General features: G+C 44.0%; 1 pseudogene; it reads left to right on the top strand.

The window, feature by feature from the left end:
- Nucleotides 1-16,054: 16,054 nt before the first annotated feature.
- Nucleotides 16,055-16,969, top strand: LOC122929684 (annotated as a pseudogene).
- Nucleotides 16,970-17,211: the final 242 nt, after the last annotated feature.

Genomic DNA, 17,211 nt, shown 5'->3' with positions numbered 1-17,211 from the left:
GGATTGGTGTTCTTTTTTGTCTCTTGATGAGTTTGCTTTAAATAACCGTCGTCAGGAGTCCTCTGATAAGTCACCATTTTTTGGTGCATATGGGTTTCATCCGCAGTTTGGGACTTTCTCGGGAGAGGGGTCTTCTGGTTTACCTGATGAGGACAGATTCTCCTCGTCTTTGTCATCTATTTGGCAAAAGATTCAGGATAATCTAAAGAGCATGATTGAGAGATATAAGCGTGTGGCAGATAAGAGACGTGAATGTTGGTGATCTGGTGTGGTTGTCTACCAAGAATATCAAATTGAAGGTTCCTTCCTGGAAGTTGGGTCCTAAGTTTATTGGGCCTTACAAAATCCTGTCTGTCATCAATCCTGTTGCCTACCGTCTTGATCTTCCTCAGACTTGGAAGATCCATAATGTTTTTCATAAGTCCTTATTGAAACCTTATGTTCAACCCATTGTACCCTCGCCTTTGCCTCCTCCTCCGATTATGGTTGATGGGAATCTTGAATTTCAGGTCTCCAGGATTGTGGATTCTCGTGTTGTCCGCGGTTCTCTCCAGTACCTCGTTCATTGGGAGGGTTATGGTCCTGAGGAGAGGATGTGGGTCCCAGTGACGGACATTAAGGCCACTCGTCTCATCAGGGCTTTCCATAGGTCCCATGCTGAGAAGGTGGGCTCTGAGTGTCCGGAGTCCACTCGTAGAGGGAGGGGTACTGTCACAACCAGACATCTGAGAAGCTCTGACAGATGCCTTTCAGAACCTCCTCCTTGAGCTATTCTTTGTTTTGGTTTTCAGTTCTTCATCTCACTAGCCTCTCTCAGCTGTCATGTAGTTGGACTGATTGCATCCCTTTAAATTTCTCTCCATAATGCATTTGTGTGCGGCTTATACAACTTCCTGGAGTGTGTGTGCATGCTGATCCTATTTCCCAGTCTTCTACAAGATAAGTATTACATTCTTTTGTGATTTCCTGTTTGCTGTATCCCAGGTGACCCTGACTCCCTCTGTGTCTAGTGTAGGGAGCCGGTGGTAGTAGCCCTCACTATTGTAGGGTGTTCAGGTGTTATACAGTCGAGGTAAGAGGATATGCGATCATCTACCATTGGGATTTTCGCATAGGCTGAGCAGTCAGGGAGAGTGCCAGGTCTTATGCAGGGGTCTCCCTTTTGTTCCTTAGTTTTGGATCCAGTGAGTCATACATTCATTTTGCATTGTCTTGTTACCTGTACACCTTCCGTGACACCATGGTGGTCTGGTCTAACAGGAGAAGAATAGGAAAGAGAATATCTACATCAGAGATAAGAAGTCACTGGATGTAAGAGGTATGTGGCACAGTATTACACTGTATGTTCTGCAGCGATGTATGTAATGTTTTCCAAGTATGTCTTTAGAGGGGTTGTCTGCTTTCTTTTTGTATGAGCGCTGGCTTCTCTGCTCTGTTTACCTGCTCATCACTGCAAATGCTACGGCGAGCAGGTGAACAGAACAGATAAAGCAGCTCTCATATGAGTGCTGCCCTCTATTCAAACAGCTGGGGGCACAGAGGGCATTACTACTATGGAGGGGGCACAGAGGGCATTAATGTTAAGGGATAGTGGGCATTATTACTGTGAAGGGGGCACAATGGGGATTTCTACTATGGAGGGGGCACAGAGGGCATTACTAGCACAGTGTGCATTACTACTATTAAGGGGGCACAGTGGGCATTATTACTGTGAAGGGGCAAAATGGGCATTATTACTATGAAGGGGGCACAGTGGGCCTTATTACTATACAGGGGGCACAATAGGGATTATTACTATGAAGGGGACACAATGGGGATTATTACTGTGAAGGGGGAACAATGGGGATTATTACTGTGAAAGGGGCACAGAAAGGGCATAACTACTGTGAGGGGGCACAATGTGGGCATAACTACTGTGAGACGGCACAATGTGGGCATAGCTACTATGAGGGGTGTAGGAAGGCACAAGGGACAGTCATTGATGTAAGGTATGTGTCAGCGAGATTCCTGACCTCGGTTAGGTAAGAGCCGGTAATTTTACGTGGCAGTGGCAGCTAGTGCTGACTGACACTGTTTTATGTTAGTATGGCTGTTAAGCCGATCCGGGTCGGCTCTTACTGGGAGTAGCCAAAGTGCTGGAGTGGCCTCTCCACACGCTCCAGGCCAGGTCTTTTTTGGCCTATATAAAACCCAGCCAGCAGTTTCAGCTGGGTGTGGTTTATCCTTCATCTGACAGAGAAGCTGGAGAGTGTCTGTGGTTTGGGACCTGTGAAGTTGTGCCGTGCTAAAGGGCTGAGAGCCGCAGGCTGAGAAACAGGCCCCTAAAACCTGCTGTGGACTGCAGATGGAAAACTGCTAACCAGGTGAAGATTTTGTTCTATGGACATTGCATGGTGTAAAAAAAACTATGACTGTGATCGGTCATTTTTGTTTTTCTTTCATTTTGTGAATAAACACCGAACTGTTTAAGTTAAAGACTTTGTCATTGCCTCTATACTGCGTCCGCTAACCTGTCTACCAGAGCTAAATCCCACAGGGGGAACACATCTGTACAAAACTACTGTGAAGGTTGAGCAATACTACTGCGAGGGGGTACAATTTTTTAAGTATTGGGGGGAGGGGGGTGCCAGTGAAAGGACCCTCCCCGGGTGCCAAACACCCTAGGCATGCCACTGCCAAGTACCCTTGCTTCAGGACACTACATATGGAGTTCAATTTCCTGCTTAGAAGACAGCACATCAGTATTCCTAATAAATAATACTGATACAACATTTACTATATACTGATGACATACTGATGTCTGTAATTTGTGTTGCATATCTGTATTATTAACTTGAAAAATATGCTTGTGTGAAAGCAGCCTTAGGCCTAATGATACAGCTATGTCCGTACTTTTGGTCCACAAAATATCGTTACCTTCCATGTGTGTTCTGCATTAATCCCACTCCCATCAATACAAACGGCTATTCTTGCGAATGACCGCATGGATCTGCAAACAATATGGATGTGTTCATGGCTCCACAGAACTGAATTGGTTAAAAATGTGAAATACACATAGATGAAAAATATGGTGGTGTGCATAAGGCCTCGCTTTTAGATGGCAGTGTTTTGGTCAGTGTTGTGCATCAGTATTTGTAAGCCAAAAGCAGGAATAGGTCCAAAATGCAGAAAAAGTGCAAATTTTTTGCTCTCTGTAAGTTCCACACATGGTTTTGGCCTACATATGAAGGTGTCGGCCCTTTACAGAGTGATGAGGTGGGAGTTACAGAGAGCGATGACGAGAAAGCAAAGGGGATAGGTGAACTTGGATGATAAACAAGTGGAATAAATGGAGTCCAGACTTGGTTGTATGGAAGTTCAACAGTTGCTTTTACTTGGCATAAATTGGTAATCCAAACAGCTTTATAACGATATCTTCGTCATCAGCAGGTATTGGCTTAGCTTTGGCAGGCAAATACTTCTCTGCAACAATCTCAGCTCTTCTATGCGGTAGCTCTCTCAGTTCTGCTATGCTTGGCTGGATAAATAGGAAACTCTTCCTCTTCTGCTGGAACTTAAGTTAGCTGTAGTCTGTAGTCTCTCTCTTACTGTGATTATAGGAACTTCTTGTCCTGGCTTTAGAGTACCTCAAGCTTCGGTTCAGCTTGGGTGCCCAGGAGGGGTCAAGCAACCATGTAAATATCGCAGGCAGGGCCCTCAGGCCTAGCAGAGCAGGCAGTGCTCTTCTAGCCAGCACACAATCTCTCCCTAAGGAGGATAGACTAGACTCGACCTGTCCCCACGGAAGGGAAGGCTAAACTGCCACTAACTTCTCCCTAACACAGAACTCCTCCCTCTAGCTACAGATGGCCGGAAGGAAGCAGAAGGTTCCTCTCCAGAGAAACTATCTCTGCCAATTGCTGCCACCATCTGCTGGTGGACCAAGTAATCATACTTGAAGATAACAGTTTCAGGAATAAATATGCACATTATCAGGCGATTACATAAAATACATTAGATATTATATGTTAGCATATAGGAAATGGTAGCAAGGTGCCAAAAGAAGTGGTAATGGCACTCCGGGACATTACACGAGCGACCAGGTAATAATCAGGGGGGTCAGCCCCACCCCTCCCTGCCCCCACAATGCTTCAGGATGGCCGAGCGGTAGTAGATTGTCAGCTGTAACAATAAATGTACGTGGTATGGATTTTGCCCACTATGTAAGAATAGAACCTGAGAATGTGAAATGATGAAAGCGGAGGCAGTATATTCTAATAAGAAAAATCAGGAATTTAAAATTAAAGGTAATATCTCATGCAACAATATAGGGTAGTGTATGTGCATGTGGCCTGCAGTATGTGGGCAGGATGACCCGGAGATTAAAAACCAGGATACAGAAACACATACACAACATAAAAAAAGACGCACAGTGTGTCTCTGCACTTTAAACAGGTGCACTAGAAAAATCCCAGTGGGTTGTGGTTTATGGAGGGCGAATTAGTGAAGGCACATCTACGTGGTGGTGACCCCATTGCTAACATTATCAAGCGAGAGGTGGAATGGATGTTTAAGTTGGGGACCCTCCAACGTCAGGGATTGAATATAGAATGTGACATCAAGCCATGTATTGTTTGAAATAAATTTGCGATAAGCACAATATCGGTAAACCCTGTTTACATATGACTGGTGGTTTGAGGACCTTGGGCAGATGGAATTGTGCTAGTGATTGGTAGTAAATCCCGAAGAAATCACCTGACTTATGATGTAGGGTAAGGGTCCATTCACACATCCGTTTTTTCTTTCCTGATCTGTTCCGTTTTTTGCGGAACAGATCAGGACCAGATCTGGACCCATTCATTTTCAATGGGTCCTGGAAAAAATCGGACAGCACAATGTGTGCTGTCCGTTTCCGTTGTTTCGTTCCGCATGTCCGTTTAAATATAAAACATGTCCTATTCTTGTCCGCAAAATTCGGATCCTGGTACAATACAAAGTCAATGGATCCGCAAAAAACGGAAGACATTCGGATGTCATTCCGAATGTCATCCGTTTTATGCGGAATCCGTTCCTGGAAACACATAGCAAATTTTTATTTTATTTTATTTTTTAAAAAAATTTTCAAAGAAATCCAAACAACTTTATTTGATTATTGAACTTTATACATGTTTCCGTTTTTTGCGGATCCGCAAAAAACTGATGACATACGGAAACATTTTCAGGAACAACGGATCCGCAAAAAACGGACCGAAAATCGGGATATAGGAAAATACTGACGTGTGAATGTAGCCTAAGAGTTTTATGAATGATAATGGGGAGTATCTTTGAAGTGATTGCAGGGGGGATATTAGTAAAAAAAATATCTTGATTGAATATTGGTGGAATGGATCCTGTTTTATTAATTAATTTTTAGGTTGTTTTATGTGGTTTTAATGCCGTGTTGTCCGTATTTTTGTTGATGTATGGGTGGGACTTGGGGAGGGTAGGATTGATTTGTGGATTAAAGGCAGCCTCGTAGGATGCAGGACAGAGGCCCATGACGAAGCGTGTGAGCGAAACCTGGGTCTGGCAACGGGAGGACGGACTAAGGAGAGCCTTGGGTGGAGGAAAGGATTCCAAGAAAACTTGCAGCGCGGTCCTGTATATAAAGGCTTACATACCATGTCAAGGCTGGATGCCTGTGTAAGGCATCCAGTGGCCATGGCAACCATCGGGACGCTGCCACAGCAGAGCAGCGGCCCAATCGGAAGGGGGAAGGAGGGAGCTCCGTCCCTCTGTTATGATCAATTCGGACGTTGCCACAGCAGCGCAGCGCCCGATGGGGGAGGGAGGGAAAATCCTCTCTGTTAACACCTTCCATACAGAGGTCCCTACGGACTGCGGCATGGAAGGGGGAGGCAGGACAGAGGCCCCTGACGAAGCGCGTGAGCGAAACCCGGGCCGGGCAACGGGAGGATTTGTATTTGTGATATGCCTTTTACAAGTCATTGTTTGTGAGTACAAAAAATTATTTTATTTAAGACGGAGAAAATAGTGCTACACTGTTGCGACCCCTTGATTAGTGCGACCTCTTGTTATCCTGCAGGTTTCTGTTGGAGGAGGGGAGGTTACCTGAGGAAATCATGGGCCAGATTTATCATGACTCTGACCGCTCACTCCACTTTAACATATGGCTAAAGTCAGTTTTATGATCGGCCCTTTAAGACTGTAATAAATGTGGTTTGACGGTAGCAGTTTATCCGTCAGTAAGCAGCTTTACAAAAGTCGCACATCTTTACGAAAAAGTCGCACATTTTTATGAAAAAGTCGCATGTTCTATTAAAAAGTCTCATAAGATAAGCATGGTCCTCACTATAGTGAAATTGCAACTTTTTTGTGACTTTTTAAATAGTCCCAATAGTAAATCTGTCTAGAGATTCATTTACATAAGAAAACACGCCCACTTTCAGAAAACTGGCGAGCATAGTGCAGAGCAGAAAAAAGTCGCAAATTTGTGCGCAGTTTTAGCGTTTGGGACTTTTTTTGGGACTTTTTCACTCCAATATTCTGACCTGAGCTAATGATAAATCTGGCCCCATGTGTTTTCCATGTCCAGAGCCTTGGGTGGAGGAAAGGATTCCAAGAAAACTTGCAGCCCGATTCTATATATAAACGCATTGAACTATAGTGTGAATTGACCCACGTCACTTTTGGGGGCTTCAGCGCCAAAAGTCAAGGCAATGTATCAGAGACAGTTTTTACATTTGGGTATGGTCAGTAAGCCTGACAGGGTCCTGCCAGAGAATGGGAATAAAAATACACTGCAGTGTATTGTAGAGCTGTCAGATCCACTGGATCTTCAAGAACCAAGTGGGTCTGAGTAAAAAAAAGTGTAAAAAAAACCCTAACATTTTCCCATATACGCACATTTATAATTGGGTAAAAATGAAGAAAATAAAATACCCTAAACATGGTATCACCCCGTCCTTAACAACCTTCTTTATAAAAATATCACATGACCTAATCCCTCAGGTGAACACTGTAAAAAAATTTAAAATAAAAACGGTGCCAAAAAATATATTTTTTTGTCACCTACCATCACAAAAAGTGCAACACCAAGCGATCAAAAAGGCATATGCTCCCTAAAATAATACCAATCAAACCGTCACCTCATCCCCCAAAAAAGGAGACCCTACCTAAGACAATCGATCATAAAATAAAAAAGCTATGGCTCTCAGACTATGGAGACACTAAAACATTTTTTTCTTGTTATTTTATTATTGTGTGAAAAATAAATAAGAAAAAGTATACATATTAGGTATTGCCGCGTCCATATTGACCTTCTCTATAAAAAATATCACATGACCTAACCTCTCAGGTGAACAATGTAAAAAAAATGTAATAAAAATCTACCATCACAAAAAGTGCAACACCAAGCGATCAAAAAGGTGTATGCCTCCCAAAATAGGACCAATCAAACCGTCACCTCATCCCGCAAAAAATGAGATCCTACATAAGACAATCGGCCAAAAAATAAAAAAGCTATGGCTCCCAGACTATGGAAACAATCTCAGAATGGCTTGGATAAGTAAAAGTGTTCCAAAGTTATTACCACATAAAGTAATACATGTCAGATTTTAAAAAATAAGCCTGGTCACGAAGAAGCAAAATGGCCTGTTCATTACGGGGTTGAATTTTTTTTTTCTCCACATCAGATGAAATGCAGAATGTACAAGTAAATTCTCCATTGTAAGTGGCTTGTCTGACCCAGTAAGAAGTGCAGCGTCATCTTAAAAAGATTAAAATAGACAAATCACCGGAACCAAATGGCATGCACCCCTGTATCCTAAGAGAATTAAGTAATATAATAGACAGACCCTTATTTCTGATATTTAAGGACTCTATAGTGACAGGGAGTGTTCCAAAGGATTGGTACTTAGCAAATGTGGTACCAATATTCAAAAAGGGCCAAGAACAGAGCTTGGAAACTGCAGGCCAGTAAGTTTAACCCTTTCTACCCCAAAGGTTTTATGTTTTTGCGTTTTCGTTTTGCACTCCCTGCACTTTTTCTGTTCACATAGCCTTATGAGGGTTTGTTTTTTGCGGGACAAGTTGTACTTCCCAACGCCATAATTTAATATTGCATATGATGTAGTGGGAAGTGGGAAAAAAATGGTGTCAAATTCCCAGAAAAAAGCAATGCCCCCACAGTTTTAAGTTTTTTTAAATTTATTTGCGACATTTGATGTGTGAAAAAACTGACCAGTAACTTAAATTCTACAGGTCATTACAAATCCGGCGATACCTTATATGTTTAGTTTATTTTGCGTTTTGATAGTGATAAAATAATAAAAATGTTTTATTTTTTTCGTCTCCATATTTTGACTCCTATAATTATTTTGAGTACAGAGCTTCATGGTTGTCTCATTTGATCACTTTTAATTTATTTATTTTATAGAAAATGAAGTGACCAAAAATTGCCATTTTGAAATTTTTTTTCGTTTTGCTGTTTGACGTATGGGGAAGACATTTTTATAATTTTTATACTATGGGCATTTTCGCACATGGTGATACCCATTATGTGTATGTAGTGTCCCACTAGGTAAATGTGGGCACTACACAAGGGTTAATATGGCCATTGTATTTTGTATGATGCTTTATGTGATTTTCCCGGTGCATTTCCTGTATCAGGCCTGTTAGGGGTAGTTCCTCCTCCTAGACAGTAGAGGGAGCTAGGGAACCCCTAGTATATAGTTAGACCCAGACAGGAAAGAGGAGGGCAGAGTAGTCCAGGAGGCTAGTGAGTGCAGTCTAGCCTGCCTGAGGTTTCTGAGCAAGTGTAGCTCAGAAGTTTGTCCCCAGGGGAAGAGTTACCTCCTGAGAAACCTGCAGTTCCCACAAAGTGCAGAGCTAGGCAGAAGTGTTTCCAGCTGAACCAGAGAGCTGAAGGGCAGAAGGATCTACTTAATGTAAGGATATATATACACCTGAGGAAGTTTCCCTAACCAAGGATAAAACCATCAATAGGGCATACGTGCCTTGGGATAAAGACAGACAGGATTCTGAGAAAAAGTGCAGCCTAGTCTGTAAGTGTTTAACCCTCTGAGTATCTTGCAAGAACATTGTGCCTGCCATTTGTGAAAGCCTGCCTGTAACAACCTGTTTGCATGTGGAACTGAACCCAGACTGTAAATAGTTGACTGTTTCCAGTAAAAGGAGGTTTTGGTTCACCACAACATCGTGTTCCTCGATTATTCCTATCATAAATCGGTGTGCCACCGTTACCAGCACTGGCGTCACGAATCTTAAAGGGATCTTGCCACCGGCACATTAAACACCTGCAACATCCAGGGCACCTCATCTACCATCAGGCCTGGTCCCTATACACAGAGAGTGCCCCAAAGGTCCCCTGTGCCAGCCTCTAAATCACTGCTGTACGCCTGCCCAGGGTCTTTCAAGAAACTGTGAGTAACCGTGACCTCACAATCGCAATACCCTGCAGGGCTGCGTACTGCATATTTTGGCGTCACGAACAGGATGAGAATATTCCAGCACCATTATGGAATTTAAACTGTGTGCTGTTATTGCCCATAAAGCGAAAAAGGCCCCATCTGTTTATTTAAAATTGTTGGGCCAAAGAACTGTAACAATCGCGGTGTGAAAACTGTATTTTGTGGACTGTTTGCCGCTTTTTTAAGTCACTGCTTGCTGTCAGTGAATTGATTGCCTTATACTGAAAGATGGCCGCCTAAGTAGACTGGATTATTGGTGCGCCTCGTTGTGTCTGTTTGGCGCGAAAAAGAAGGGAAGGTACCGTCCAGCCTGCAAAAGGAAAGACACTGCCCTGTCTGTAAAGAAGATACCGTCTAACTTGAATTTCGGAGCTCCAAAAGGCCGCGCCTATCTTCTGACGCTGCGCGTGGGACCTCCACACCACGTACCTCGCGAGATTTGGACTGAGCATCGCCGGATTAAGTAAAAACGTTCGTATTCAGCAGCCCCTTTATACACCAGCATCGGGGAGGTTCCGATCCTTGCAAAGAGACTGGGGAAGGTCCCTCACTAGTAACAAGAGACTTAACCCGGGGGGGGGGGGGAGTACGTCCAACTTAGATCAGGCCTGCTCCGTCGCTCCTTAAAGGGCCATACCCACTCCGTAGGAGCCCTTAGCAACGCTTAAGCAAGCGAAGGCCAGCGTGTGTCTGCCTATAGGACTGGCCACCAGAGACCACGCAATGTCCGCACCTGAAGAAGCAGAACGGGCGGCCCCTGATGTACCTCCTGAAATGCACGCCGCTGATAACAGGGCGCCCGCCACTGCAGCAGCATCTAACCTGATGCCACTGACCTTGCCATATTATTTTGGGGACCTCTGGTTCCCGCGATATTCCGGGGAAGCCCACAAATTAAAGACTTTAGAGATCAGATCCTGGCCTTGTTCCGGCTCTACCCTATCTCCACTGAGCAACAAATGGAGATCGTCTTAGCACAGCTAGAAGGGGCTGCCCGCAGGGAAGTCATGTCATGGCCCAGCTCTGAAAAGAATAGCCTGGAACAGATCTTTGATCGCCTCGGCACCACGTTTGAGGCCAGAACGGTGTCCGAAGTTAAGATGCGATTTTTCAGCAGGAAGCAACAGCCTGGTGAGTCACTCCGTGATTTTGCTTTATCCCTGCAAGAGACCCTGAGGGCTGTGGTCCGAGTGGACCCCCGGAAGGCTGAGGACCAGGACCGGACTCTAAGAGAGCAGTTCCTTGTGGGTGTAAACACTAAGCATTTAAAGGGCCAGCTAAGGATTCTGTCGGCCCAACACCACAATTGTGCGTTTTTGTACTTTAAAGAGCTGGCCATCAGTATCTTAGGCCAAAACCCACCCCACGGGGCCAGCGGCCTCCTTTGAACCTCAGGCCTGCCAGGCAAAAACTGTCAATGTGAGGCCATCTGGAGCCAGTCAAGCCACGCAGGCTCCAGTAACAGATGTGGTGGCGGCATTAATGGAGCAAGTAAAACATCTCACTAAGAGCCTGGAGAAGGTGTGCAGGAAAATAGAGGAATGGTAAAGACCATTGGTACTGGAAGATGAAAGCCCCCTTCCTCCAAGGCTCCCGTCTGCATATAAAGAGGTATACCCCAAAGAACCTGATGGGCGCCCGAGTTACCAGTCTAAGAGTCACAAGCAGCCTGTCTGCCACCATTGTAAAAAGTATGGACATACTGAATCAACGTGTTGGCAGTTAAACGGGCCACCCCCGAGGCTGAGGACCGCCCCTCGGGAGGTAGAACAGTAGGTCCAAAGGATCCAAGCTGGATGCCTAGATACGTAGGATCTCGTCCAAAAATTAACATATGCATCAACGGGATACCTTTTGAAGCCCTGCTGGATACTGGGTCTCAGGTCACCACCATCCAACGACCCGCCTTTGACAAATTCTGGGATTCAAGTCTTCTCACCCAGCCGCCAGAATCCTGGCTAGATATCATTGCTAGCAATGGCAAGTCAGGGAAAGTCCATGGGTACTGGGAACCTACCCTTCAGGTGGGAGAAGCCACCTTACCACAGCAAGGTGTGATTGTGGTGCTAGCCGGAGATAAAGGGGGACAGCCAGTGATCTTAGGGACTAATGTCTTTAAAAATTGTTACTCAGAGGTGCTTGAGGCATTGAACGAATCCATACCTTCAGCTTCACCGGCTTCCAAAAGAGTCATTCAAAAGACTATCAGTGTGCTGTGTGCTCAGCAGAAATTTGTGAATGGAAAAGGAGAAATTTGTACTGCCCGGATCCAGAATAACCGGCCGGTAATCCTGCCTCCGAATTCCCAGATCATCCTGTGGTGCCATGCTGTACTAGGGATCGAGGGCCAGGACTATCAAGCCCTAAAGGAACCTATCCAAATTGAGAATCATCCTTTTGTGCGAACAGCCAAGAGTCTAGTGACCGTATCTCAAGGTAAAGTGCCTGTCCGTTAATTTCGGTGATCACCCTGTTACTCTTTCTAAGCACTGCCTCGTTGCTCAGCTTTTCCAGGTGTCCTTCCAGGATGTTATCCGTCTGCCTGCCACGGAGACGTTCCAGACCGCACAGAGCAGCAGCGTCGCTGCCAGCACCTCTTCAGTATCCTGGTGGGAGGAACTTCATGTGGGGAACGAATCTACCCCGAAGGAGCAAATAGAGGGAGTCCTGAATCTGGTAAAAAGAACATCACAAGGCCTTTAGCAAGCACTCCACGGACTATGGAGAGGTCAGTGTAATCAAACACACCATACCCACTGGCTCTCATCCTCCTATCAAGGAGAGATACAGACCCATACCACCTACTACCTACCAGTCCGTAAAAGAGATGATACAGGAAATGAAGGACTCTAATATAATCCGGGACAGTCATAGTCCCTGGGCTGTGCCCCTAGTTCTTGTCCGAAAAAAAGATGGCAGCATTAGGTTCTGCGTGGATTATAGAAAAATCAATCAAATTACCCATAAAGATGCTTATCCATTGCCACGCATCGAAGAGTCTTTGACTGTCCTGGGGTCATCAGCCTACTTTTCAACTCTGGACTTAAAGGGAACCTGTCACCGGGATTCTGTGTATAGAGCTGAGGACATGGGTTGCTAGATGGCCCCTAGCACATCTGCAATACCCAGTCCCCATAGCTCTGTGTGCTTTTATTGTGTAAAAAAAAAACGATTTGATGCATATGCAAATTAACCTTAGATGAGTCCTGTAAGTGAGATGAGTCAGGGACAGGACTCATCTCAGGTTAATTTGCATATGTATCAAATCGGTTTTTTTACACAATAAAAGCACACAGAGCTATGGGGACTGGGTATTGCGGATGTGCTAGCGGCGATCTAGCAACCCATGTCCTCAGCTCTATACACAAAATCCCGGCGACAGGTTCCCTTTAACCAGTGGATACTGGCAGGTACCTATGGCCCCGGAAGACCGGGAAAAGACCGCCTTCACTACGCCTATGGGCCTGTTTGAGTTTAATTACATGCCGTTCGGACTGTGTAACGCTCCAGGGACGTTCCAGCGGTTAATAGAGCTTTGTTTAGACCATAAGAACTTTGAGACTGTACTGCTATACTTGGATGACGTCATTATATACTCTAGCTGTAGGAGACATGGTGTGGTTGAAAAATAACCACCGAACCAGTAAACTGGACAATAAGTGGGAAAGGACTCCCTACATAATTTCTGCTATTCCTAATGCTGAGGCCCACATTTATCAAATCTCTAGGGAAGATAAAGGCTCCCAAATTGTACACAGGAACCGTTTAAAACCCTGCATAGAAGGAGAAATTGCAGCAGAGGATATTGAGCCAGAGTCTCCTGAGCCCGAGTTGCCAGCCCAACCTGCTGATCCTATGCAGGCTGTTGAGAACCTGATACATGACAAAGAGCCACTTCATTGGTTCCTCACACCCTAGTTGAAGTTGGTGGTACCAGCTCCAGTTCCTGCTAGTCCTCAACCCCAGGATGACCTGTCCCAGAGTACACCTGAAAGAGTTCCTGAGTCTGTGGATTCTTCTGGCCCTCATGAACCAAGGCAAGAAGAGCCTCTGCCAGTGAGAAGGTCCAAGCGGTCTACTAAGGGGCACCCACCTGTGAGATTCGGAGACTACATTGTGGGCCAGAGTAGCCCCTCCCGGGAAACCCCTGTTTAACTGTCTACAAGACCTGGGTACGGACTCATTTTGTTCTTTTGAGCCTCCAGGAACTTATGTTGTTGTTGCATTTTATTATTATGGACTATCCTGGTTATTCCTGATACGCTGTACCAGGTCAGCGCCCCTGTTCCCTGTTCTATCCTGTATGAAGAGAATGACGCCCCTTTTCACCGCACTTGCCAGCGGAGCTGCCTGATATATTTATATTGCAAAAGTGGTGGTTATTGTATATGCCTGCTTTTCATTTTTGTCTTTCAGGTTGCAGTCTCCAGCTGGGCGGGCCCCTTGTGTTGCGCCGAGGACGGGCAACGCCAAAGCAACGGGGTATGTAGTGTCCCACTAGGTAAATGTGGGCACTACACAAGGGTTAATATGGCCATTGTATTTTATATGATGCTTTATGTGATTTTTCCCTGTGTATTTCCTGTATCAGGCCTGTTAGGGGTAGTTCCTCCTCCTAGACAGTAGACTAGGAACCCCTAGTATATAGTTCCGGTCCCGGCTCTGGAAAAAAATAGAACATGCAATCAATTGCGGACAAGAATATGTATTTCTATGGGGGTGCCGTCCGGATGTATTGCGGATCCGCAATGCACTACGGACTTGTGAATGGACCCTAACAGGCTGGACTGGATGGACAGAGATCTTCTTGCAACCTTACAAACTATGTTACTATGTATATACTGATGCAAAATACTGACCAATACATTGCCCTGTTAATGTGGCCTTAGAAACAGCAATGACTAGCTGACATACAATAGACCTCTTCATTTAAGTCAAGATAGTATGGACAACCTAGTGATGGTCAGTGGAACATTGGCTGCACGGGTAGGCAAAGTAACCAGTGCCCATTAGATATTAAAGGATTGGCAATGATGGCCATCGAATGTACAAAATGTAAGATCACAAGATAAAAATAATTTCAGCATGTTTCTTTATCTGAGCAGCTGAGTATTACAGGAAGGCCTCTTAGGAAGTCCAATTTATTTGTACAACTCCAAAGAATAAGAATAAGATAGGGAATAGCTTATTTTCCAAGGATGATGCTGGTAATCTCTATAAATGGGGCAGCAAAGCATGTAATGCAGTTAATTAAGGCATACATGGCAAGGTCTATTGCCTTTATAATGTGCATGTGCTGTTAGTGTTATAGGTATATTACTATTATATAGATATGCTGTAGGAAACTCAGGATGGTTGATGAAGACCAGTTACGCCAAGACCCTTTAGAGTGACGTAATGATAGTTTGTATAAAGCACAAGGACTCAAGAATTGAAATCAACAGTTGGACAGTCACTCCATCCTTTATCCACTGGGTGTATGTTTAAGGCCTCTTGGGCTGCCATACGTTGCTCTTTATAGTGCTGTATTATGGGGTATATCTAGAGGAGAATAACTCCATAATTTGTCATCTGAAGGGGTGTATGGAGGTATAGTAGGCCTCAGTAGAAGCAAATGGTGTATTATGGCATCTTACAACTCAGTGGTTGTACAGAACCCTAATATGGACATGTGTAAGAGGTCTTAAAGGGATTGTCCTTCCTATGGCCTTTGAATCTTCGGACAGGGTCACATACTCTGCTGTGGCCAATCATTAGTATTAGCACTGATGTGTCTTCAATCTGCACATGACCGCTTGGTGACACATCACTTCTAAGGTCAGTCATCGGGTTCAGTGGCACATGTGACCCCGTTCTGAAGTTTACAGTGTGGGTACCAGAAGATTGTGGAACAGAGTTAGGGAGCCGGAGCAGAGCAGCAGGATGCAGGTGAGCATGATTTTTTTCAATAGGTACAACATGCTGTAGGAGACAGTTAAAACAGTCCAAAAGGCTGGACAACTCCTTTAATGCATGTATGTGCAATGGAAATTTTAAAAACCAGTTACATAGTTAAAACGGTTCAACTAACTATACATGATTCAGATCATATACAGAAGATCTGGCTCAAAAATACAAGAAATTTGCACCCAGTAAAAGAATTACTTAGCTTGATGAAACTTGTCTTATGTGAATTTTTCCTACTGTGGCATATTGGAACTAACTGACGTGTGGTAATATTTCTTGTCCCTCAATTTTTAACCATTAGCTTGAAAGCTGGAAGACTGTTCCTGAAGAATAAGATGATTCTTCCTTATCCTCTCCATCATGCCTAAACTCTATCCCCAATAACTCAATGCACAATACTAAGGAACGACGGATCTCAGGAAGAATGGGAGCAGTACTTACCACTATGTAGAGATGTTATATAATGTCTTTTTATGTGAGAACTCATAAATCTGAAGACACCAGGTATATACAACCAGATGGATATTCTTTTACCTAGTGGTCATAATGCATAGATTGTAAATCCTGTAATGTGAAGTCACGTGAAAATTGTCCTGTTTCTCTCTTCCAAAGTATCGGTAACACTTCCAAGTGCTATCATGAACCAAACCGTTACTGGCTTTGTTATTCTGGGATTTTCAAGCTTGGGATCATTGCGTCATCCGCTCTTTGGAATTTTGCTTTTCATTTATTGTCTAATAATTATGGGTAATGTAACCATAGCTCTTATCATCTAGATTGAGCCACGTCTGCATACACCCATGTATATGTTTGCAGGAATGTTGTCCTTACTAGATATATGTTACACTGCGGTCACAGTTCCACAAATCTTGGTCATCTTTTGGATTGGAAGAGTCCATATTGCCTTCAGTGGCTGCCTACTTCAGATGTATTTTTTCCATTCTCTGGGGATAACTGAGAATTATCTTTTGACCATCATGGCCTATGACCGTTACATCGCCATTTGTAACCCTCTGAGATACTCTACTATCATGACTTCTAGATGCTGCAAGTGTCTTGTATTTGCTTGTTGGTTATGTGGCTTTTTGAGTCCAGTGACCAAACTGATTTTGGTAACTTTTTTACCATTCTGTGGCTCTAATGAAATACACCATCTTTTCTGTGACCTGTCTCCGCTTTTACATCTCGCTTGTGCAGATACTTTTCTCAATGTTATTACTGACTTTGTCATCAACTCTTGCATCATTATTTTAACTGCTGCATTCATTGCCTTGACCTACACAAAAATCCTCATTACAATAATCTTGATGAACAGTGCAGAAGGACGTAGAAAGGCGTTCTCAACATGAGCAGCTCATATTACAGTTGTGCTGATATTGTTTGGTAGTGTAGCCTTCATGTATGTAAGACCGCAGAGAGTTTATGCACCTGAATATGACCAACTGGTAACTATTAACTATACCATATTGACCCCATTGTTAAATCCTGCAGTGTACAATCTAAGGAACAAGGAGATAAAGGGGGCACTTAAAAAATATCTTCAGATTTACTAGTTATAGTTTATGGATTGGTGACTCTTTCACTCTTCTAGCATATAAATGAATATCATAAATGAAAATAATTTTAGTATAAATCACAGTAATGTCCTAAAAAAAAGTTCCAGTTTTCCAGACTTTGCTTCTGCTGTACTAACACCCCTCAAACCAAAGACCAAATCTCCTAGTGTTCCCAACAACATTAATGCCACAGCACAGTGCCTCTAAAATGTGTAATATACATAGTGCCTAGCATATAT

This window comes from Bufo gargarizans, chromosome 2, assembly GCF_014858855.1.
Source record: "Bufo gargarizans isolate SCDJY-AF-19 chromosome 2, ASM1485885v1, whole genome shotgun sequence".
NCBI classification, from domain to species: Eukaryota; Metazoa; Chordata; class Amphibia; order Anura; family Bufonidae; genus Bufo; species Bufo gargarizans.
This window is presented reverse-complemented; position numbering and strand designations above follow the sequence as displayed.